At 43.2% G+C, this 24,645-nt stretch overlaps 2 long non-coding RNA genes across 8 annotated transcripts in view; both read right to left on the bottom strand.

Annotated features, from left to right (window-relative positions):
- Positions 1–24,243, bottom strand: part of LOC132593188 (uncharacterized) — a 45,884-nt gene extending 21,641 nt beyond the window's left edge. For 2 of the 7 annotated variants that reach the window (XR_015946834.1, XR_015946835.1), the window contains exons 1-6: positions 24,053–24,243; positions 18,154–18,252; positions 7,803–7,900; positions 6,755–6,892; positions 6,432–6,575; positions 5,105–5,208 (exon numbers count right to left, since the gene is read on the bottom strand). This is a non-coding gene — a long non-coding RNA (uncharacterized LOC132593188). The remainder of the gene's footprint in view (positions 1–5,104; positions 5,209–6,431; positions 6,576–6,754; positions 6,893–7,802; positions 7,901–18,153; positions 18,253–24,052) is intronic. The other 5 variants (XR_015946837.1, XR_015946836.1, XR_015946831.1 and 2 more) reach the window with 5 other exon arrangements.
- Positions 11,045–15,096, bottom strand: LOC148683648 (uncharacterized). Its single transcript, XR_015946838.1, has 3 exons — positions 15,026–15,096; positions 12,569–12,720; positions 11,045–12,336 (listed from the first exon to the last, which is right to left on the bottom strand). It is a non-coding gene; the product is annotated as an uncharacterized LOC148683648 (long non-coding RNA).
- Positions 24,244–24,645: the final 402 nt, after the last annotated feature.

Raw genomic sequence — 24,645 nt, 5'->3', positions numbered from 1 at the left:
TCAGTGTAACACTCAAAATGGAAGTGTGGCACTCAAATCAAAAGCATAACAATCAAATTGTCAGCGTAAGCCTTAAAATGGAAGTGTGGCAATCAAAACACAAGTGTAACACTCAAAACGGAAGTGTGGCACTCAAAATGGAGCATGTTCGGCTTCTGAAAAAAGTTCGCAAACCGGAACACTTACTTCCGGGTTTGCAGTGTTTGGGTTCCAAGTTGTTTGAGTACCAAGGCGTTTGAGAACCAGGGTACCACTGTATTCAGGGCCGGCTCTAGGTAGACCCCCAGTGGTACGGTGCGCCTGGGCGCCGGGCCGGAAACCATGCTGCGCCCTGCGAGGGCGGTGGCGCCGGAGCGATCTCCGCCCCTCAGCACCAGGGCGCACGACCTGCTTGAGACTGCCCTGACTGTATTCCACCCCTATAACTGAGAGGGAGGAATTGTGCAAATCAGGAATCCACACTGACCAGCAAGTAGAGCCTGTAAATATGTGAACTGCCCCTAAGTTGATAATGACAGGGGTTTTCCTTCTGCCATTTTCTAATTATTTGGCAGCAGCCTTGTGAGATGAGACACTCTTGGTATGTTGGCACTCTTTTCAACTGAGAATGAGAACAATGGGCCGTGTAATGAATTCTGCCTCCTTGTTTTCTATAAAGCAGCTTCCTCATTCTCCACAAGCCTCCTGTTTCTTTCAGGGATGGGCAATCTGGTTAGCACCAGGAGCGAAAGAAATGAAAAACCAGATCGCTTCGGCAAACTTGAGCGGTTTAGTTAGTGAACATGATTTCTGTCACCCCAGTTTCCTGTCCTTTATTCATTTTATTGATTTATGGCCCAGCCCATCTCAAAGAGAGAGAATACCGTGTTTCCCCCTTTTTAAGGCGTAGTCATAAAATAAGCCATAGCAGCATTTCTAAGCATTTGAGAAATATAAACCGTACCCCGAAAATAAGCCATAGTGATAGGCGCTGTGCGGAAGAGAGCACTGAGCTCCCCGAGTCAGCAGCAGCAACGCCGGCCGCAGCAGTGTTTGCTGAGTCCTTTCTTGCTTTTGAGACTTGGTTACTGTGCTGGCTTGGGATGGTGTGTGTGCAATTGCTGTTGCTGCTTCGTGTTTTTCAGCTGGATTCTCTGGGTTCTAAGCACTTTCCCCCGTTTGTTTGCGAAGCAGCACTCGGCTGCAGCCCCTGCCTCTCCCGGCGGCTGCAGGAGGCTGCAGTTGATCGCTATCTCCTTTTCCATTTCTTTTGTCTTTGAGCACCCGGCCCCGCCCCCTCTCCCCTTCGTGGAATGAAGAACGGAGTTTTAGCAGCATTTCCTCATTATAAAAAAAAGGTCAGGAACTTTTACTTTAACCTCAAAAATGGGATATTTCCTCTCTCTAAAAACAACTCTGACCTGAACACCAATAAAACGGGGGTAGATCACCTCCAGTTTATAAATCCGCAAGTAGATCGCAGTCTCCTGGAAGTTGGGCTCTATACTTTGGCTGATTGCAAGCCTTTGCATCTTTAAAAAACAAAAACCATGCGCCTCTCAGTCTTAATTTTCCTTTAATTCATCCCCCTATACCCTCCTCCAACCATTGCCTCCTTCCATTCCTTACCCCCCTCCATCTCTCCCCACTTCCCTCACTCCTGTGCGATCTCATTTAGTCATATACTTGCTTTTTCTGTTGTGTTGTCTATTTTATATTTAATATTATTACCCTTTATGATGTTATTTTTTCCCTTGCGATAATTATTTATTTTTTATCTTTAACTAACTTTCCTTTCCATATTTTTCCATATATAACTCAACACTTTCCCATTCCTTCTTAACTCTTTGGATAGAGTGCCCCCCATTATTGTTGTTAATTTTACAATTCCTGGATTTTTTATGGAACCGAACAGCTCGGGTGCTTCAGAATGTGCCTTCTGTTGCTACAGGGCTATGGGGCTTCACTATTTGACCCCCCCCCCAGGTTGGGATTTTTAAAGTAGTTCTGTGGGTCCCAGGGCGCAGAATCACCCCCGATCCTTTCCTTTGTCTAAACAGACCTCTTCCCCCCTGACTTTGGAAGGCTGTGCTTCAAGGGTGATACCAGGGGTTTTTTAAGACCTGCGCCTCTTAAGGATTGTTATGGTCCATAACTTCCATTGCTTTCTAAAGGGTTGGGGGTTTAAAGCACTGCCACCCCCACCCCACCCTGCAGGCGCTCGGAACTGGCAGCGCCAACAACGCGCCCAGCAGCGCGCAAAAGAGAGCACTGAGCGTCCTGAGCCAGTGGGTCCCAGTTGTACCAGCACTTTTTTTAAAAAAAGACACCCCCTGAAAATAAGCCACTGTGTGTTTTTTTGAGGGAAAAAAGTTATAAGACGGTGTCTTAAAAAAGGGGAAACACGGTATTAGTAAATGCCTGTAACAGAACACAGATGTCTTAGCCAGTTTCAGTACCACCTGCAAGATTTTCTGATAACTTACTTTGGCATACGTTTCTGAGGACTAGAGTCTGCTTTGTCACAGTTGTTTTGTAAGTTTTATGCTCTACTGGCAGACATTTATGCTTGTTGGATACAGAGGGCAACCCCCCAAATACTGGGACCCAACACCATAGGAACATAAAAAGACCCTGGTGGATCAGGCCAATGGTCCATCTAGTCCATCTTCCTGTTCAAGATGCTCAAACTCAGGATGAAAGGGAGAAACGTGCTAAGAGGGAGGCACGCTTGGCAAACCACGTTTATGGAAGACATTCTTACTCGGCCATGAGCGAGAAGAAGAAGAAGAAGAAGAAGAAGAAGAAGAAGAAGAAGAAGAAGAAGAAGAAGAAGAAGAAGAAGAAGAAGAAGAAGAAGAAGAAGAAGAAGCTCCAGCCCCCTTGATCATTTTGGTTGCCCTTTTCTTAAAGTTTCCCAACTCTACCAAACCATTTTTGAGGTGATCCCATGAAATCAAAAAAACTTGGAGAAATGTCATGGACCTCTTGCATTTCAGGGTCTTTGGGTCCCATTGTTTCCCATGCTTCCTCCTCTTCCTCCTCCTCCTCCTCCACCACCACCACCACCATTACCCTTGATTCCCAACACACATCTACACCTGCAATTGCATATAAGACTTTGTAACTGTGACAAGGTGTGCTCTAGTATATGAAAACCTATGCTGCGATCCATTCGTTGGTTTTCCAGGTGCTGCAGGACAATATTAGCATATCTGTGGGGCTCTAACAAGTGGGGCGAAAGGCAGTTTTTGCCTCCTTTCACCCCTATTCCAGCTCATGTGTTTTTGTCACTCTAGAATAGGGGTGGGGAACCTGTGACCCTCCGGATGTTGCTGGACTCCTTGCTCCCATCATCCCTGACCATTGGCCATGCTGGCCATGGCTGATGGTAGGAGAGCTCCCAAGAACACCTGAAGGGCCACAGGTTAGCCGCCCTCGGTTCTAAAGAGAGATGGAAAGTTGGAAGCTGTTACTTAGGCAAGACTAAATGGGTGGACCAAGTGACAAAATCCAAAAGATTGCTCCTAGATACAGAAGGCTTTCTTAAGAAGCATTATTCATCCTTCACTGCAGTTACTAGATAGACTTAATTTCACCCCCCACCCCACCCTCCAAATGGGCCTCCTGTTCATTTTAAGTGTCATTCAGTCTCAATGCCCTGCCTGTTCCCACCCTTTTGTATTAGCTATTACACATCCTTTCTGTTTAGTCTACAAAATTCTGGGGGCAACCTTTGTGGGGAAGGCAAGATAAAGAGAGATTTGTGAGCTGGCTAAGTGACATTTGGGGTCGTATTGTCTTCCCGGATGAAGTTAAACTACCCATTTAAAGAAGGACTGTTGCCAGGAAAAGAAAAGAAAAATCTGTTGGAAATGAGAGAACAGTTCTACCAAGAGTGGGAATAACGTCATTAATACCCCAGTGAGTTCTCTCTTCTTTAGTGAACCACGCTAGATCAGGGGGCCAGTTTCAAGTTCTTCTGCTAGTGCAACAGGACTTTTTGTTCCCTGTCCCCACCCCACCCCAGCACACACACACCAAATTAACTCCAGTGAGGTGTCGGGGGAACTCCCAGGACAGTGCACAGCAGAAGAAGAGGAGAGATCATTACATCTGGGAAGGTGAAACACATTAAAGCTACATTGAATTCCTCCCAGAGTGGCTAACATATGCCCCCCAGATGTGGTTGGATACCCAACACCCATTAGCCTTAGCCAGAATGGCCATTGACCATGGAAGATGGGAGTTGGAGTCCAGGAACATCTGGAAGACCACATTATGATGGGCCACCCCTGGTTCAGAAGACTGCCTTTTGAAGCTTTTGCATTTGCAGATAGTTTCAATAGACTCTTCCACTAGTCTTATCTATTTATGTATTTATTGGCAATGTTTCTATTCCACTTTCATTCATTAAACGCTTTCGAAGTTGCTTCATGTTACATAAAATTTTAAAAGTTACATTTGATCCAAACAGCAAAGTACTAAGGAAATCATGAGTCGGTTTTTAAAAGCAGCAACAGCAGCTGAAAAGTAGAGAATTCAAAAGCTCCAATCCTAAACATATTTACTCGGGAGCAAATCTCACTGAGCACAGTGGGTTATATCCAATGTAGCACTAAGTTAAAGTCACTCAATGGTACATTTGTCTCACTGTTGAAATGCTTTGCGCTCAAAGAACATTGTTGTGCAAGAGAATGCATAAACAGATTGCTAGTGAATTTGCTGCACAAGATGGACCAATGGTCCAACTCACTATATTGCAGCTTCCTGGGTTGTTCCTATTTGGGATTGTAGCTCATGTCCAACAGCTACCGGTAGCTATAGTTCTCATTTTCTATTCACGTTGCTGAGTGACTTCCCCTTGTAAATTGTGCTGAATAGGGCTCTTCTCTAGTCCCCACCCATTGCTGACAACTTTTTATTTTACATGGCACCATACTATTGCACAAGGGTAGCCAGCTATCATGGTGTCCACCAGATGTGGTGGATTTCAGCTCCCCAAATCCCTGACCCATTAGCAGTGGTGTCTGGGGCTGCTCAGAGTTGTGGTAAAGAAAAGCACCTGGGGGAATCTCTCACAATGCCAATAAAAATTAAATAGAGGCACAAATAAAATACATACCCACATGGTGCTGACAAGTTGTTGTTGTTGTCGTTTAGTTGTGTCCGACTCTTCGTGACCCCATGGACCAGAGCACACCAGGCACTCCTGTCTTCCACTGCCTCCTGCAGTTTGGTCAAACTCATGTTAGTAGCTTCAAGAACACTGTCTAACCATCTCGTCCTCTGTCGCCCCCTTCTCCTTGTGCCCTCAATCTTTCACAACATCAGGGTCTTTTCAAGGTAGTCTTCTCTTCTCATGAGGTGGCCAAAGTATTGGAGCCTCAGCTTCAGGATCTGTCCTTCCAGTGAGCACCCAGGGCTGATTTCTTTCAGAATGGATAGGTTTGATCCTCTTGCAGTCCATGGGACTCTCAAGAGTCTCCTCCAGCACCATAATTCAAAAGCATCAATTCTTTGGCAATCAGCCTTCTTTATGATCCAGCTCTCACTTCCATACATCACTACTGGGAAAACCATAGCTTTAACTATACGGACCTTTGTCAGCAAGGTCTCTGACACAATACCCTACACAAATGCAATGCAATACAATGCAATAGAACAAAAGAACAGCACCCTCCTATCACTCTCCTCTCTTTCTCCCCCAACTGTATCTAGAATGATAGTGTCTCATACAAAACACAAATGAACTGTGAAAAAGACTCCATAAATCAAAAGTGGAGATGCTATATGCACTTTCCCCTGTTTATTTGTTTGTTTTGTAGCCAAGAAAATCTCTAATAAAACTATTTTTTTTTTAAAAAAAGGAATAGGGGGCACTAGGTTGGCTACCTCTGCTATTGCATCTCATTCCCTGTTCTGCACAATTGGCCTAACTTCACAATGAATCACAACTTTTCTTTGTTTTGTTCGTTTTGTTTAGGCTCTATTTAGAAACGTGTTGCTGTATTCGGAACACTTCTTCATAGCTGTGACTATTGAGTTTGCACTGTTTGGAAATCAATGGATAGGTGTTGCATCTCTAGGTTGGAACATCTGCCCTGTTGTTTTTTCATGGGGCGGGGACAGATTCAGTCCCTGCTCTCACAAACTTACACAAGTCACTGGAGCTGTCAGAACTGACAGCTGTGCCAACCTGTTCAGTGTTGTGCCCAACAAAAGGAACGAGACACAGCTCTCAATTCTGGATGCGGAAGTCCCTAAGCTCATCTCCAGGAGAACAATGTGTGCCAAAATATTCTGGAACAAAAGTAGACATTTAAGAAAAAGAAGTAATCAGTGCAGTAGGAACGCTCTTCCTCTTCCAGCATGCTTGATTGCAAAAATCCGTAAACCCCAAATGTTCAGTTTAGCAATAATGTGTTAGCAGATCAAGCAAATAGACCTACATAACCACTGAATGAAATCATGCTGACGTCCCTCATCGCCGTAGTGGTTTGTTCTGTAGAATGTTTTCCATCACAGGGCTCTCAGTTTAATGTCAGAAAACACGACGTCACTGTCTCTGATTCAGAAGGTTGCTCCTGTCTTGGCTGTGAAAGGCAAAATAATCAGTATTCAAAAATTTAAATTCCCCTGAAAAGAGACTCTTACACATGCTCATATTGTGCAAGCTTTTGATGTACAATATTGCGTATCAATGTCTATCACTCCAATAGATGTTGAAAAAGGAAGCGTTTCTTTTTATGTAGGATATATTTCACTACTGCACCTGAAAATATTTTAATTTTAGCATGAATGTTAGAAGAATTCTCCATCCTCAACGGAGCCAACGGACTGTGCTTCTGTGGGAGTCACTGTTCAGGGCATGTCACCTCAGAGGACTGTTAATTCTGCTCTAACTCTGCATCTGAAATGATCCAAATAGACACAACGCAGGACATGATGATCTGCTCTCAGTTACATACAACAAACAACCGCATTCACAAGCCCATGTCCTCACTCACCTCCTCACCCCTTTATATTTTGAATATTTAATGATCCGAACACACCTTGTGCAGTGATTGGGCAGAATCCCCTCCCCCAAAACCACACACACACACACACAACCTGAAATGCAGACATGGAAGAAGCTAGAGGCTAGAGCAGCAAATCATGCAGAGACATGGCAAGCAGCCTCCTTCGATAGGGTACTTGGGCTCCCGCGAGCTTCTGGTTGATTCCTTGTGGCAGATTGAACAATTCTCTTGTGGCATGTAGTTTAGGAATTTAGCACGGAACTGCCAGTTTAATCTGAACAAAACCAGGCGGTATATTAAATGGTGATAATGATATTCCCATTAAAGATAAACAACCCTAAGAAGGAAGAACAGGGATTGGTGGCCTTGAATCAACAGCTAGCAGTATCTAGACGAGCCAACTGGTCACAGTCTATCTCCCTATGGTGAGAGATGTATCTCTACTTAGATTTGTAGTAATTACTGCTCGATTAACACACACAATCTTTCCAAGTATCTGTCCTCATTTGTTCTCGTGTTTGGCAATACTTAAGTGGTCACCCAATGTATCAATTGTTAGTTGAAAATGAGGGGCACTAGGAGCATAAAAATTGAATTTATTTCCCCTGAGCTGTCCAATACATAAAACCAGAGAGCAAAGTTGATGGTGAGGTCTCCTGGAGGCAGCTGCTTCCATGAACCACCCCCAAAAATGGAACAATAGGTGTGGCATGAGATACACTGATGTGCAGAAGTGTTTATTGCAAGGTAAACCTGCACAAATGTTATTCTCCAAAGCCTCATTTAAAAAAACAAACAAACCTGCAGATGCTCAGTAAAGTTTCCCTTCTCTTCTGTTGAGTGAAAAGCCTGGCAAGAGCTTTGATGGAGCAAAGGAGGGGACCTCTTCGCGGATGGATCTGCCAGGAAGGGAAAGCAGAAGTCAAGTCCAACAGACAGATAAAGCAGTGATGTCATCCATTTCCTGGAACAAGAGTCAATTCAGCCAACACATTCCAAGCCCCCGTTGCTCTGCTAGCAAAACAAGAGGACTCCTCTTGGGCAGCTTTGTGTATATCACAAAGGAAATTGCACCACTTGAAAATGCAGGTAGCAGGAATGCGGCTGAGTCAAGATTTCAGCAGAGGCTCTGAGTCAAGAGGAAAGAGGGCAGGACACTGGGAGTCAGGTCTCCCTGAGGAAAGAAAGATAGGAAGGGATCTTAGGCAGCGGATCAGCAACAAGGCATAATATTCTGAGGAAAGTGAAAGTGTCAGGGTCAATAATGACTCAGAAGCTTGAATTCTTGATAACAGTGGGCTGGGATAGGAATCCAGGACACATCTACTTAGGACATAGCTTACATGTTGAGTAGAGGCTTGTTTCACAAATTGCATTTGAGCTGCACTCTGTCCATTTCTGAAGTGTAAAATAAATTGTTTACTCTTTTTCTAAGTTCGTAACATTGGTATTCTCATTAGGCGCCACATTAGGATAATAAATACAGTAAATAAATAACTGAAAGTGGGGCAAAAACATGTCTTTCATTTTATTCTTCACACAGCACAGAGTTAAACTATGGGATTTGCTCCCAGAAGAAATAGAGGTGGCCACCAACTTAGATGACTTTTAAAAAGGATTAGGTAAATTCATGGGGAAAAGAGCTATCAGTGGCTCCCAGCCAAAATGGCTTCATTCTCCCTCCACTGCTGGAGGCAATATGTCCCTGAACAGCAGTTGCTGGAAATCACAAGTGGATAGAAGATGCTGTTGTACTCGGGTCCAGCTTATGGACTTTTCTTATACTGTACATCTGGATGACCACTGTGAGAACATGATATGGACAAATATGAGCTTTCAGCCTGACCCAGCAAGGCTTTTATTACAGTATCATACAGTTGGAAGGAACTATGGGCCATCTAGTCCAACCCATGCAATGCAATCTTTTGCCCAATGTGGGGCTCGAACCCATGACCCTGAGATTAAGAGTCTCATGCTCTACCGACTGAGCTATCTCAGCTCTGCATGTTATCATGTTTTTATTCAAACAGGTGTGCTGTGTTGGTCCAAACCACAGTTCCTTGTATATTGGCTCAAACCAGCCTCCAAGGACTGGAGCTTACTTCTCTACACTCTCTGATTGCTTCCTGTGAATTTCTGGGCATAATTAAATGCTGGTTTGAAACTTTAATTCCCCCTGATTTAATTGCAACTTATCCTAACATCTGTTGGGCACATGTTCAACGTGGAGGTGATGGCACGAAGTAATTTTCCCTGGGATGGTTGCCTGGTGCCAATCTTCCTTAACTTTAGGGACCACATGAAAACATTTCTTGATAAGCTGAGATATTTATGGGCCTTTTTGACATGCATGGATGCCCTTCATATGAATGAGTGAGCAAACCGGAATGTCTTCTATTAACTATAGTTTCCTGTTTCATCCAAACCAGGAAACTATAGTTGAGTTTCAAACAGCACAGGATATTAACACATGGTTTGAAGATAGCTTAATATCCTGGCTTGTTGGGAAGCTGCTAATGGAATATTACAGTAAATCAAACAGTTCCCTGCTTTGTTCCATCCCATCTGGGTAGGAGGAATGCACACACCAAAATGGGCCATTCATAACTCAGCTCATTAATTCAACTTAATATCTTGCACAAGTGGCTACTGAGAGAGAATAGATAAGAGAGTTCAGGACTTGGGTGTTTTGATCAGCAGCAGGCTCATTCACACATCCAAGTCCCCATTTGATGATGCCATCATTTATTTATAGTCCACCTTCCATCTAAGGAGTTCAAGGTGGTGGTACATGATTTTCCCCCTCCCCCATTTTATCCACACAACAATCTTGTGGGGTCGGTTAGGCTGAGAGGCAGTGACTGACCCAAGGTTGCCCAGTGAGCTTCATAGCTGATGGGGGATTCCAACTCAGATCTCCCAGGTCCTAATGCAACACTCTAACCACTGCACCACACTGACTCAATGTTCACTCAATGAGCATGCAAGTATGAACTGGGGAGAACGAGCAGATCTGATCACTGGAGTTAAAATGCTGCAGGGATCTGACAAAAAGGGTCATGCTGGCTGCCTTTATCTGGGGTGTGTGTGAAGGGAGAATACGCCTGGAAAAGAATTTTGCCATATGGCTTCAAGCCTTAAAGAGGGAAAGAGGTGGAGCAGAAAGTTTCCTGATGAAAAACAGCAGTGATTAAAATAATAATAATTCCCATACCGATGCAAATAAGCTGATGAGCTAGCTAGTCCTGTATTTATCACTGAGCTCAGGACAATGCTAAAAGCACAATTTCAAAAACGTCTGGGGGGGGGGTTTCTACACATGGATGTTCCTGTGATGTCAACCAGCACTGCAATTCCTAGCATTCCCTGTTTAGAAGGATGGATTGAGAAACCACTATAGGAATTGTTGCCTCCTAAGAATTCTCAGCACCCTACAGTTCCCAGGAGTTTCGAGGGTGAAGCCATGACAGTTTAAGGGGTATCATAGGGTGGGAGTTGTTGTTGTTGTTGTTTAGTCATTTAGTCGTGTCCGACTCTTCGTGACCCCATGGACCATAGCACGCCAGGCACTCCTGTCTTGCACTGCCTCCCGCAGTTTGGTCAAACTCATGTTCATAGCTTCGAGGACACTGTCCAACCATCTCGTCCTCTGTCGTTCCCTTCTCCTAGTGCCCTCCATCTTTCCCAACATCAGGGTCTTTTCCAGGGAGTCTTCTCTTCTCATGAGGTGGCCAAAGTATTGGAGCCTCAGCTTCAGGACCTGTCCTTCCAGTGAGCACTCAGGGCTGATTTCCTTCAGAATGGATAGGTTTGATCTTGCAGTCCATGGGACTCTCAAGAGTCTCCTCCAGCACCATAATTCAAAAGCATCAATTCTTCGGCGGGGTGGGAGTAGGCACACAAATTTGTGCTTATAGTGAGCATGGGGGGTGCACAATTAGGGCTGGAGGGATACGTGTTGGGTGGGTAATGCCCAACTACCCAATCCCTGAATTATTTGGGGGAAAGGTGGGATACAAGTGAATTACAATAATAATAATAATAATAATAATAATAATAATAATAATAATCTTTTAAAGTGCATTACATAAATAATATGTATGGGTGTTAGGGGTACCTCTGGTGGGGGACATGCTGCTTCTGCAACATTTCTTTGCAGGTCCCACTTATCGTTTTAGAAACTTTAAAAAGCACTGAATTAACAAGGCCGCCCCAACTAGCTCTGGGGGTGACGATAGGGTAGCAAATTGTTAAGTTGATTTCTTTTTCCCCCTTTTTTTCTGCCAGGGATGTGGGACGGGTTTTCAGCCTCAGATACCAAAGTCACTTGGGTATTGCTATAGTCCCAAGTGGGAGTTGTTCTGCTCTTCTGACCTGGGCAGCCAAATTTCTTTCGCTACCCCTGTGCATAACAGTGTTGCTGGAATGTTCTGTCATCTTTCATGCGGTGAAGAGATTCCAGGACACGAGCTGGAAAAGTGAATCACTTCTATGTGCTAAGATAAGCTTGAGACGCACCTCCTTTTGCCTGGAAGCCTCCAGTCACTACGAGATCATTCCAGTAACAGAAAGTGGGTTTCAGCCCACAGGGCAGGAAAACCACCAGGGACCTTAATCTGCACAGATAGCAATCAGGTATGGAATTGCCCTGTAATGTTACGTGCAGCTTTAGATAAATTGGTGTGATCGAAAGTTAAACTAACACGGCCAGTTTTAAATCCACACCTGCCAAGAAGGGTGAGCTTGGGTTAGTCAGGGCCATGTTTAGCCGAGGTTTGCTTTGGACCACATTCTCACCATACATTGAAAGGACTATAATACCACTTTAAACATGGCTTTCCCCAAATAATTCTGGGAGGTTTAGTTTCTTAAGGGTGTTATAGTCTCTTGTAGCAGTTCACACCTGACAGTGTGTGTTCCGGCCCCCAAAATCGTTATGCCACAACCAATTAAACTGGATGGATATATATATACCCATGTCCAGTTATCTATTTTTATTTCATAAAATGTATGAATGAATGAATTTATTAATACGGTCGCAGACCAGCATCAACACACACAATATCACAGATCATAAGACATATAAAAAATACAAAGGACAGTGTGAATATAACAAGGATTTAAATATAAAAATTAAAATTAATTATTAGCATACCCCCTGTAGTTAGCATTTAGGAGTTTGATCATTATGGGATACCACTTGCTTCCTGCGATTGATTGCAGACACACAGAATTTGGCTACATTTAATGTAGTCTTGGGATTCTTGTCCTCTAGCAGTAGTTTTAAACTATGGTGTTCGGATTCTTTCATGGACTTTTGCATAAAATGTATATACTGCTTGATTGCAATACAAAAACGTCAAAAAGGGAAAAAACACAATAAAGTTATCTGCAAAACCAGTTAAAAAGTGATCAGTTAAAACATTTTTTTTAAAAAAAGTTTAAAATCCATGATGAACTAAAAAAACCTGACTAAAACGCACGCCAACATTCTACGTATCTGGTAGGCCTTTCTAAACAAAAATGCTTTTAGGGGACACCGAAGTGTGTACAGTGAAGGCACCTACCTGATGTCAATAGGCAGTGAGTTCCAAAGTGCACTTGCTGATAAAAGATTGATTTCTTACAAATGAAGTAGGAATGAGGGATGAGGTAGTAAAGAGGTGGCAGACTGGATGGTGTCACTCCAGAGTACCACGTTTCCGAATGCTGTCTTGTGCTGAATGTTGAAAAAGCAAACCAAAACAGTAACAACCCCCTACCGTCAGAAAACTAGCCTCTCAGGGAGTGAGCTGAGATAGAACCTTGTTCTTTGATGTGCTAGATTATTCCCCCTCATGCTTCCAAAGCATATATTTCATGGGTGGGTGGGTGGGTGGGGAACCATTCAAAAGTGACACTGTCCCGATCCCACCTGCATTCTGAAATGATATTCTTTCTGTGCTGGTTGTACACATTAGGAGATTTACAAACCCTCTCAAACTTTGTTTTTTGAGAGTATAGCAGAGGATCAGCTCCTCAACCCCCCCCCCCTCCAGCTGTGTTTGTTCTCTTGGTGAAATACATGAAATTTTATGGGCTGCTGCCTGTTAACTAATTTGCTCCAGCAGACACTTCCTAGAAAGAGAGCTTGTCAGGATTAGAGTGGTATTTATATCCTTTCCAATATCAGCGAAGTGGGATTAGTTTCATCTTGTAAAAACACTTAATATTTGCTTGATTGGGGAGGTATTGAGAGCCACTCTATATGTAACTAGTGGCTGGAGTGTCCTCCAAGTATTTATTACAAGTAATCGGTGGAGTTTTCCTTGTGGATTTGGTTTTTTTTTTTTTCCCCAAGCAGGTATTCCGGATAACACATTTTGAGACTTCGGCTGCTACCGTAATCCTTAATGTTGAATCCTGTCCTCTGTGGTCATTTTCTCCTTTCTGGCATGTTTGGGGCTACAGCAAGCCTTTGCCAAAGCAGCTGGCTTTGAGTGGCATAGCTGGATGAATTCAGTGCAAACAACAAGCCTGGTGCGTGTTCTGTTAGGTCACATTTGCACTGCATTTTTCTGATACAACCACCATGGCTTCCCCCAAATAATTATGAGAATGACGCTTGCCTGGATGTATATCATATGTAGAAACATCTGAATTTTGCATGGCTAGGCTGTAACCTACTGTAAAGGTGAGGGTCACATCTGCTGCTCCACTCATTTTTGCCTCTGGCTCTGCCCACCTCTGGTATTTGCCCCAGAGAAGGTTGCCTATGTGGCCTTTGGACTGAAAGGTGTTTCCTACACCTGTTTTAGCAGACGGCTATATTGTATCTCATTTTTGTATGCTACTAGTCATATGGTGTGGTCTGTTGATGGACTCTCAGTAGTGGTGCTCACCCTGTGGAATGCCCTCCCATCAGATGTCAAGGAGATAAATAATTATACAACCTTTAGAAGACATCTGAAGGCAGCCCTGTATAGGGAAGTTCTTTAGTGTTTAATGTTTCTATATATGCCGGAAGCCTTCCAGAGTGGCAACCCAGTCAGATGGGTGGGGTACTGTTGTTGTTGTTGTTGTTGTTGTTTGTTGTTGTTGTTGTTGTCATTGATAGATGGTGTTTTTTGCCATTGGAATCGTTTTCATGTTTTTTATTGATTTTTTGTTAAAGGGGCTTTTCATATTGTACTATTGCATGGTTTCAATTATATGCTGAATGACACCCAGATAATTTTTGTTATCGGGCAGCTAATGAATACAGCAAGCAATGGGTTTTTTTAAAAAAAAAATTGGGCTTACCCTCATGTAACTGTGCATAGGATTGCAACATCTGCCTTGGAACCACCTGTCTTATTGGCCAGATGTGCCAGGCACTGAAGCATGACCAAGACCAGCTAAAGTACAAAGAGAGGAATTCCCTCCTGCTGGGATAATTTCTTCAGAGATAATCTGAAGCCATTGTGCATCTGTTATCTGACTTGTTATGGAATTTTCTGGAGCCTTGCTTGTAATTGGAGTGTGTGTGTTTGTGTTCTGTGGCATTGGACAAGGTCGGCTTTAAAAAAACACACAAACAAACAAACAAAGCAAAAGAATACAGGGGCATTCATATTAATTCAATGGAATGGAAGTTAGGCCTAGGGATGAGCGAATATGTCAACTTTGGTTTCTTTCAGTTTCTCATTTTTCCAATCTTCAGCTCCATTTTCTTCATTTCTACATCAGTCTGCAGAATTGTGGTTTTTTTAATGCCCTCATGAAAGTTCACCAGCATTTTAAGTGCAAATTTCTCCTAATGTAAACATCCCTGTATGCAATTTTGCCTAATGTGCACATTTTTGCCAAACAGTTGTCCCTCATGCTATGTTTGGTACTTTTAAAAATATGTGTGTTTATAAGCACAGTTTACACCTGTATATCCATTTCCATATATTACTTTGCTGGAGAACTGCATTGCAAAATTTGGAAAAGTGTGAATTTTGAAGGACAGCTGTGTTTCAACTTGCCTCTTGCTTTGAAAAGTGCAAATTAGGTAAACTCACCATTAAATGCCAGCTGAGCTGGACTCTCCCCACATGCCTGCCAACCTCAAAAAACCTTCCTGAGCACAAGTCATATGGACCTGGGAATGGAATAGCTCAGGGTTGAACAGTAGGAGCTTTATTTCAGCCCCCCCACCTTTTTTTTTTTTAAAAAAAGCAAGTTTGAAGAATATGAAACCTGAGCTAACAAGCAAAGCTTGGCATTCCTGAAGGATGGAAGCATTTGTCTTCACAGGAGCCCGTCCTCATATTAACCTGACAAAGAGAATCCTGGCGACACACAGTGAAGGGGCTGCCTGATTCTTGAAATAATTAGCCCCCTCCCCCAAAAAATGCCCATCACACATGACTTCACCTGGAGAATGCAGCCGTCTTGGTTTTCAGATTTATTTTTGTTTTGTTCTGCATTTTAGATCCTTTAGCCTTGCTTGGAGGAGGTTAGAGACTTTGAGGAGAGGACTAATGGAGTATCACTAGTGTTCTTGTGAGACTAGGAGGCTAAGTGTGATGTTGGCTGGTATTCAATGACCAGTAAAACTATATTATGCCAGGTGAGCAGTGCTGAGGCCTGGAAAAAACAGATTTTACTGAGGATGACCTATTTTACAGAGGACAGGTCTATATGGTGTTCTCTGTCTGAGGACTGTCCAGTCCAGGTCTAGCTTAAGGATAAGAAACCATAAAGAGTAAAGGTGGGCAAATCTGTCAGTTTCAATTTCTCTCAGTTTCTCGTTTTCCCCCAATCTTAAGTTCAGTTCTCCACATTCTTGTAACAGTTCACAATTTATTTAAGCGCCCGTGAAAATTCATCAGAAGTTTAAGTGCAAATTTCCTCTAAGGTACACAATTTTATGCAATTTCCCTAATATGCACATTTTTGTAAAGCAGCTTTCCCTAATATAATGCATTTTGTTTGTCATTTTCACCAATACAGTGGTGCCTCGACTTACAAATTTAATCCGTTCCGAAGGCACCTTCGTAGGTCGAAAAATTTGTAAGTTGAAAGCACCATTGGAAACGCGATTTCCCATAGGAATGCATTGGAAATGGAAAGATTTGGAAGTTGAAGCAACCCCATCTAAAAATTCGTAAGTCGAAAAAACCCTATCTAAGACTGCCACGGTTTTCGTTCGGATGTCGAGAAATTCGTAAGCGTGCAGCCATTTGCCCCATTCGTAAGTCGAAAAATTCAGTTGTCGAGACGTTTGTAAGTCGAGTTACCACTGTATATGTATTTATATGGTTCCCTGGTTCGTGTATTTTGTAAACATGACTTGAATTTTGCATTTCAAAATTCAGAGAAGTGTGAATTTCAAAGGGTGGCTGTGTTTTGGTTTGCCTATTCTTTTGGAAAGTGTGACCTTAAACTTGCCCTTAAACATAAACTGAATCAAATTTCTACCCCATAAAGATGGGGAGAACGAGCCTTGAAATCCAGCCAGACCAGGTGACTTGAAAACCCAGCTGGCCTTAAAGAATTGTTGCTTAGTCCCTCAGTCTGAACAGCTTGTCCAATAGTGAAAGGAGTAACAGATTAGCCTTTCTACCGTACTGGAAGTTGAGCACCAGTTAAGACCATGTCATCTGCCTCTGGCCCTATGAGCCCTTGTCAGCCTCCTCTGGAACCCATCTACCAGCCTGATTGTTGACCACATGATCTGCCACTGGCTGTTCTCTGAGAGGCATGCCGAGCTGTTTGGGAGTAATACCTCTGTGTCAGTTGGCACTGATGAGAGCTTAATCATGTATGATAATATTCACAAACTGCCAACAGCAAGAAATAGAATATCTTGGCAGTCAATGGCAGGATCATTAAAACACCCCCAAATTCCAAAATCATAAAATACAGAACAAGTGACCAACACTGAATCAAATCAATTCTCCTAAGAACGTTTGGCACAATGAAAAGGTTTTCAGCAGGCGATTAAATATCAAAATGGTAGGCCTCAGCAGGAACAGTGTTCCAAAATACTTGTGCCACTGTGAAAAGCCTTAGTTCGTACATACAGAAAACAAATGGGTAGAAGTGTGGGACAGTCAGGAGGGTTCTCCAGTTATTCACAGTGATCTGAGAGGCATATAAGGGACAAGGTGACCCTTCTGGTAACCTGATCCTAAACCACTGTTTCCCAAACTTTGGTCTCCAGCTGTTTTTGGTCAATTCCCATCATCCGTGACCACTGGTCCTGCTAGCTCATTGTAGCCCCAAAACAGCTGGCTACCTAAGTTTGAAAAACACTGTCCTAAGCAGTTATGGTCCAATACAGCTGGAGGGCACCAGGTTGGGGAGAGCTTTGCCATTTTTCTTTCACCAAGGTAAAGTAGGACGGAATCTGCAAAGATAAGCTATTTCATGGCGCTCCCCATCCTGGATTCCAACACTCTGAATTTAATTTTAGGCTCTGCTTGGAGTGTTTGGAAACCACTTTCATCAGGACAAACTTCCTCCTCCTGAACATAATTGTGTGGATAAGGCACATATCTGAAAAGAAAGAGCCAACCAAGGAATCTTCCCCTTGATAGCTGAGACTCGCAGGCTGCCTCTTGCAAAGAGGGTAATCCAAAACTTTCTTGGCTGCAATTAAGTAAATCTTGTGTCCTGAAGCAGTGAGATAATATCAGCATAGAAATGCTCTTTTAAAGTTTCCTGTTCCCATTGTATTCACAATCCCCACAGGATAATAATTCTCATTGACTAAATCCAAGGCCTGCTAAAAATAATTAACACAGGTGTGAGTCACCGGGATTCCCCGACTTTCACGAGCTCTCCCTGCAACTTTCAATGCCTAAGAAAGAATTCCAACATATGCGTTTTATTTAACCAGTCTGGGAAAATTCTGGCGTTTGTACAAAGTCTTGCAGAAATAGGAAAACAAAGCCCTAGTGAATAATGCATGTTGGCTGGGGAGGTATTGAAAAGAGGGATTGCAGCTTATAGCCAAGAGTTTGTGGCTCCAGCTCCCTCAAATGACTCTGCCCCTTATGCCTGTAACCACTTCGCAGAACACCTCCATGAATGATGTGGTCTCTGTTGGGAGAAAAACATCATCTTTCTAGTGAAGTCTAAGGTACAGTGCATTTGGCTGCATTAGGGCCCCATTTAATGGAGTCAGCTCCATAGGACTTACATCTGAGAAGGGTTGGGCGAATCTCTCAATTTTGATTTCTCTCGGTTTCTCACTTTTTTTCATCTGGATTCCATAAACTCATCTGTAGTGCCCCCTACCCTACAAAAAAGCATTATTCAGAAGAATGGTTTTGCACGACCAACAAAGGAAGATAATAGCACAATGAAATCCACAACAGGAACAATTAATTGCACATTGATTCAAAATCCAATAGAAACTAGTTTAATTAATTCGACAAAGGTGATGAACTCGATCCAGTGATGCCAACATTTCAAAATCTGATAGTCAATTACACCTCCAGCAACCCTGACACCTCCTTGCTTCTTAGATCCCTTCTATGTAATCCCAGGGGGGAGACCACCCACTTTGGGAGCCACTGTCCTAGAACAACCCAATTTTAGGGATGGAGTTGGGTGCATATATAGTGTGGCAAGCTCCCTCCTTGGATATGCAAAATGACTTTCCCTTAACTCTTTTCCACAGCTAGTTTAATAAAAGTGTCTTCCCAATGGTTGGTGGATTGAGTACACATCCAATCTGTAAGGACTAGATTTTCATAAACTTCTCCTATGGGAAGATTGGGATAGAAGTGTAATTTCAGGAGCATGCCCCCTTCTTTCCTCCCTTTTGACCTTAGTTCACAGGTGACTCAATTCTGATTTTCAGCAGAAGCTTCCTCCGGAATTTCAACCCGATGATGGGTGGACATTTGCCTTAGATAACTGCTGTGCTCTATCAAACATCAGATGCCTGAACCTCAGGCGATGGAGGAGGAGGAGGAGGAGGACAGCTTGGAAGAGGAGGAAGAGAAAGAAAATGGCCCATAAAATTTCCATTACTCTGAAAAGCAGAAACATCTGCTGAGGAGTGTAAAGTGACACGAAGAAATGGTGTTTACTGGCTAGGCACTGGCATCAGATCCACTCAGAACCCAGGCATGAAAAAAGAACTGGCGCTCCTATCTGTGGAATTACTGGCTCAGTGGTTCCTTACACATCATCTGCCCCTGGGTCTTCTCAAGAGTGGCAAAACGAGCTCTATAACAGCTTGGGTTTCTCACGTACCAGGGCCACACTCTTTCTCAGCTGGCTGAGAAACGTCGTGCAAGGCTGTGGCTGACATGAAGAGCTGTTTCTAATAACCGAGTGTTATGCAAAGTCTGGTCCACAATGCTCATTTTGCATGCTGAGCTTTTTTCTTTTTTTCTTTTTTTAAAGAACATTGATCTGGGAAAGCAGCAGTGAAGAAACCTAAGCTGTGCTTTGTCAAGGCTGGTGGGATGAAGTCATGGCAGAGGTCTGCAGAAACTGATCTGGAGTAGCAAAAGATTGAGCACACCCTGGCCTGCCTCCAGGCTCCCACAAGGCTCAAGGGCTACCAACTAGAGAGGGGCGAGCTTTCCAAAGCCCCCCCCCCCGCCAGATTAGCTCAGAAATTACGCTAACTTTTCTGGCCGGAGAATGGGAGAAAGCTCAGATAATTTCCCTGTGTGCAAGCTTGTGAGAATTTTCAGCTCCAGTGGTGCAGTGAGTGAGCCTACTCTATTTACACCACAAAGCAGTGCTGAGATTGTGAGTTCAAGTCTCACCTGGAGCATAAATTTTGGGGAAGGAACGGAGCTCAGCGGTATACAGAAGCTTGCAGGTTCAATCCCTGGCATATGCAGGTAGGGCTAGGAGGCCCCCCCTGCCTATAAACCCTGGATAGTTTCTGCCAGTCAGTGTAGACTGGGCCAAATGGACCAATGGCCTGACACAAAATAAGACAGCTTCCTATGTCTCTGTGCATCTCAGTTATCCACAATGTCCTTCCTAGTGAGGTCTGGCATTTGATCGACCACTTTGAGAATAGGGGGTTGGATTAGATAGTTCACTGGCCTGATCTATGAAGCTCTTCTGGTGTTCCTAGGTGGTAAGTGCTGCATTTGTGGATGGACCCTCCCCCTAATATGCTGATTAGGAGTGTGTTGGGGTTTCACAGCTTGGGAGACACCATTTTCCTATTTGCTTTGTGCACCACCAGTCTGCTGCCTGGTATTGTCAGTGGTTAGAGTGTTGGACTAGGCCTGGCAGACCCATATTCAAATTCTGACTCAGCCATGATCAGAGCCGTCTTTCCCATGGGGCTTACTGGCGCATTGCGCCAGGGCGCCAGCCTCTCAGGGGCGCCCCAGTGAGTGGGGAAGCTGTGCGGCTTTGCCGGCGGCCTCCCCTTTCCCTCCTGCACACCTGCCAGCTGCACCCCGTCAACCATATGGCAAGTTACAGGTAGGTAGCCGTGTTGGTCTGCCGTAGTCGAAACAAAATAAACAAATTCCTTCCAGTAGCACCTTAGAGACCAACTAAGTTTGCCATTGGTATGAGCTTTCGTGTGCATGCATCTGTATTCTGTATCTGAAGAAGGGTGCATGCACACGAAAGCTCATACCAATAACAAACTTAGTTGGTCTCCAAGGTGCTACTGGGAGGATTTTTAAAATTTTGTTTCAACCATATGGCTGGTGGGTGTGCAGCTTGCCTCCCAAGCCCCCGCAGGAGGAGAGTGATCCCTGCAGAGGCTTGGGAAAAGCTCGACAACTCTGGGAAACAGGGGTGGGGCGCCGGAGGGATCTTTGCACCACGGCGCCGGATATGCTTAAGACGGCCCTGCATGGTTCACTGCTTGTCAGCCTAGGCTACCTCATAAAGGTTGTTGTAAGGATAAAATGGGAATGGGGAACCACATCCATCACCTTGAGCTCCTTTGAGGAAAGGTGAGGTATAAATGTAATAATAAATAAATAACAGCATTACTAAGTTATTTAAGCCACAATCTCTACTCGTGCCAAAAGTTTAGGCCCACACTTTCCTATTAATGCATTTTGTGTTGACCACGGGAATCAGTGGTTCACCGAGGGCACGATATGAAGCCGCTTGCATTTTAGAAACCAGGCATTGTTCTGCATTGTGAAAGGAAACAAGGCGAGGGATGCAGATGTCCATCTCAGAACAATGCCAGAAGATTGAGGAAATCCATCTCCCCCCCCCTCCCCAGTTTGCAGCATAGTTCTGGCATGGAGCTGCAGAGAAGCTGTGGAACGTGTAATTGCTGTCCGGGCTGCTCCAACTAGTCAACAATGATTATGCCGAACTGATTCCAGCGCTCATCCAAAAATCATTTTGTTGCACAAAATCAATTTCTTCTCCACTTAAGGAGCAGGGATAGGCAAATCCGTCAGCTTCAATTTCTTATTATTCCAATATCAAGTTCTGGTTGCTACATTTCCAGTTTACAATTCTTTTTCAATGCCATCGTAAAAACAAAAAAAACAAAAAACCTTTCAGCATATTAGTGTATTTTTCTCTTAATAGTACATTTTTTCAGTCAATTCTTCCTAATGCATTGTCCTTTGTATGCTGTTTTCACTAATATGTGCATTTTATGCACATTTTACACTTTTTTGAGGAAAATAGTTTTTTTCAAAATTCAAAAAAGTTACTTTCAAAGGAATGATGCATTTTGGTTTGCACATGTTTTTCAGAAATTATAAATTAGGTGAGATTGTATTAAAATATAAACCAAACTGAATTACTTCTCTTTCCCTTTTAAGGAGGATAGTGCGAGGAGCCAGATGACCACAGTGCAGGCACCCCCAAACTCGGCCCTCCAGCTATTTTGGGACTACAATTCCCATCATCCCTAGCTAACAGGACCAGTGGTCAGGGATGATGGGAATTGTAGTCCCAAAACAGCTGGAGGGCCGAGTTTGGGGATGCCTGCCACAGTGATTGCAAATTGTGAGCTTCATTTGGTTTTCTCTTAATTAATTCATTACTAATGCCTCTTTTTCCTTCCTCATTTTTTTATAATAGAAAAATGTAGACACCAGGAGGGTCTTGCTTGGTGGAATCAGCAAGTGACTGACCTACTATTTCATTGGATTTATGGTTGTGTCTGGCAATTGATTTTGAAAAACGCCATTGCCATGAACAGAGCTAAAGTGAAACTTGACAGTTCGGAGATGGAGCTTGGAGGAATGTGCTAGATCATGCGTTGAGCTTGGAGAATTCCAATGGGGTGTCATAGAATTCCATTCAAAATGGAAACAGAAGCAGAAATTTCTGGTGCTCGCTTATTCATCCCATGCCTGGAATGGAAATCAATCCAGTGAATATGGGTCAGTTTCACTGCTCTCCTTGGTTCCAGTCCACAAACGATACACAACTGATTACTTTCCCCCTATTTAAATTGTGTTTCCTTTGCATTGAAATGAATGGTGTGGGGGAAAGTATGTTGTTGATCTAGGTTATGTAAAATATGTAAATAATCATGTAAATTGTGTTAAAGAGCAGGCAGTAAGACGAATAGTGCAGCATTTGCTAGAAACCGAAATGCAGTGGAACGGAAAGGGTGTTGGTTGCAACAAAGACAGGACAGAATGGAAATTGCTATCTTCTTATACATATCCCCAGCTTGGACAAACATGATAGAAAATCAGAGGTGGATCTTGGAGGAACATGGCAGGCTACAGGTGAAGCTTGGAGAATCTGGTGGATCTGGGTAGGGCCATGGTGGAGTCTGGTGGGTCATGGGTGAGCTGTGACCAAATCTGGTGTTTTAGTTCCATGCACTGGTTGCCTAACAGAATATAGTTCTGCTTGCTGGACTAATGAAATATGATGCATTGGAAACCCAAAACAGATTGCTACACAGGCTCTGCACGCTTCAGCTGCACCTGTTTTCTCACTGATCAACCAAGGTCTACAGCTATACTGAAATTGTCAATTCAATACATATTGAAGTGATGTAAGATAGGAAAATAGAATCAGATGGATATATAAAAATATGCAGGAATGGTGGATGAGTTAAATTAGTCTTGGAAGGGGTGGGAGGGAAGTCTGCGAATGTATGACATAATACACACACACACACACACACACACACACACACACACTCACTCATTCTAGAGCTTACATAACAGTGAAACCAAACTGGTTAATCTAAAGTGGTCTGTCTTAGCATGAATACAAACAGACAGTTATGAATGATAAGTTATTATTCTGTAAGTGTAATTACCTGATTGCCTATATTTCCCCGCCAAGCAATGAGAGGAAATTGACAAGTATTAAAATTCTTGCTTTCTTTTCTCCACCCCCCCATCTAACCTTGAAAATATTCCAAGAACAAGCCTTGGAAATATTCATTTGCTAGAAAACATCTCTTTCTGCTCATAACAGACCTATCCTGTCTACATATGCTGAGAAAGATATGGTGACTAAGGATCTAAGATATGATGATGGTGATGATGATAATGATGATGATGGACGGTATAGAAATTTAAGTAAGTAGTAGTAGTTATTATTATTATTATTATTAAATTTGTATACCGCCCTTCATCCAAAGATCACAGGGCAGTTAACAACATAAAAATATGAAATGAGAATGCCAAATACATAATAAAACAAAGCAATATAACATCAATTCCTCGTGAAGGAATTCCTGCAACACTTTATAGATTCTTCAAAGTTCCTCCGCAGGAACATCAAGGAACTGAGCACACTCCTTTTCATTATTATTTTTAAAAATATTTTGGCTCAGATCACATGACCATCAAAGCTTTCTTTCATATTCATCTTTTCCCCCCTCATATGTTTAGTGGAGGCCAGTGGACTGGAGAGCTGGTCCTCTGTCTTTGCCAAATCATGTATGCAGGAGAAATCATGTATGCAGGAGAAAAGTTGTTTAAGTAAATCTGGAAATGATAGTCTGCTGTCACAACTCAGACTTTTCTTATTAAAGAGTTGATCTTCCTTCAAAACAAAAGGAAAGAAAATCCCACAAACCTCTACCAGCATCTCAAAATACCAACATTTTAAAGGTTATGGTAATTTCCTGGAAACATTAAAAGGCAACAACTTACTCAGAGCTTTAGATCCCTTTTCTGTCTCCCCCCACAATTCAATATCAGCCCATTTGCTTCATTTTTCTTGGAAACAGTGCTATTACACACCCCAACATCTGATTTTCTATCAGTCTTAAAATGAGTTTGTTTCACGCAAACACTTGGTAATAAAATCCAGAGGAGATCTTAATCTCTCGAGCGCTTGATCTACAAATAGTCCTTTCCCCCCCTAACTGGCACGGACTCTTTGGACAATGCCCGTGTCTCCACCCCCAGCCTGGTCCTTGCATGCGTCAGCTGAATCCTGGCAGGAACAGGGCCTTGTGTTCTTGAACATTTTGGAAAGAATCAGTGTTCCTTGTAAAGTGCTTAACATGCTTTATAAATTTGCTCCTCGTAAAAAAGCAGAAAAGGGGGGGGGAGAGAAGGGTGATGGAAAATTGGTTCCTATGGCATTGCCTGTCAGTAAGAACATTTGAACTGGTCGGCCACTGTGAGAACAGTATGCTGAACTAGATGGCCCATGGGCCTGATCCAGTAGGCTCTTCTTATCTTCTTAAGAAGAGTTCTGTTGGATCTGACCCATCTAGCATAACCTCCAACATGCTGAA

The sequence above is a fragment of the Zootoca vivipara genome, chromosome 13 (assembly GCF_965207765.1).
Source record: "Zootoca vivipara chromosome 13, rZooViv2.hap1.1, whole genome shotgun sequence".
Taxonomy (NCBI): Eukaryota; Metazoa; Chordata; class Lepidosauria; order Squamata; family Lacertidae; genus Zootoca; species Zootoca vivipara.
The sequence above is the reverse complement of the archived record's forward strand: the minus strand, read 5'-3'. Positions and strand labels throughout refer to the sequence as shown.